Source organism: Crocodylus porosus, unplaced genomic scaffold, assembly GCF_001723895.1.
Source record: "Crocodylus porosus isolate Cpor-Errol unplaced genomic scaffold, CroPor_comp1, whole genome shotgun sequence".
NCBI lineage: Eukaryota > Metazoa > Chordata > Crocodylia > Crocodylidae > Crocodylus > Crocodylus porosus.
Window position 1 is genome coordinate 886,049 of NW_017728944.1, and position 625 is coordinate 886,673.

The window sequence follows — 625 nt, forward strand, 5'->3', positions numbered from 1 at the left end:
CCTCTGCTCCAGGCACTGCCACCCCCCTGGACTCCCCCATGGTCATGGGGGGGAGCACCCCCTTCCCCCGCAATGATCGCTGCTCAGCGGTGCTCTCTCCCATGCCAAACCGCTGCAAGGCTGTGAGTGCGTCTGTCTAGACCGTCCCTCCAGCTCTGCGCATGCTCCCCCCGGCAGCTCCCGCTCCACAGGCTGCCCCTGCCTGGCTGCCACCTCGTCTCCCTCTGGCTGGCACCGCTAGGGCCCGTCCCCTCCCCGCCTCGTGTCCCCAGCGGCCGCAGCCAGAGCTGCTCTCCCTTGACTAGGCCGGCGGGGAGACGTTTTCGCGCCAGTCTCTGTGGCGCAATCGGTTAGCGCGTTCGGCTGTTAACCGAAAGGTTGGTGGTTCGAGCCCACCCAGGGACGAGGCTGAGCTTTTTAGCTCCAATTCGCTTTGCCTTTTTTTCTTCTCCGTCTGGCACAAAAGGCTTGCGGCGGGAATCCCGACGGAGAGCTGGGCGCCGCGCTGGCAGGCCGCAGTTACCCGGGAGTGCCCGGCCTCTGCGGGGGAAGAGAAGTGGGTCGCCCTTGGGGTGCCATCTGTCTGCTGCACGTGGGCTCACCCCCCCCCCCGTCCTGCCGGGCC

General features: G+C 67.4%; 1 non-coding gene across 1 annotated transcript; it reads left to right on the forward strand.

Annotated features, from left to right (window-relative positions):
• The first annotated feature begins 331 nt into the window (after nucleotides 1-331).
• Nucleotides 332-405, forward strand: TRNAN-GUU. Its single transcript has one exon. It is a non-coding gene; the product is annotated as a tRNA-Asn (tRNA).
• The last annotated feature ends 220 nt before the right edge of the window (nucleotides 406-625 follow it).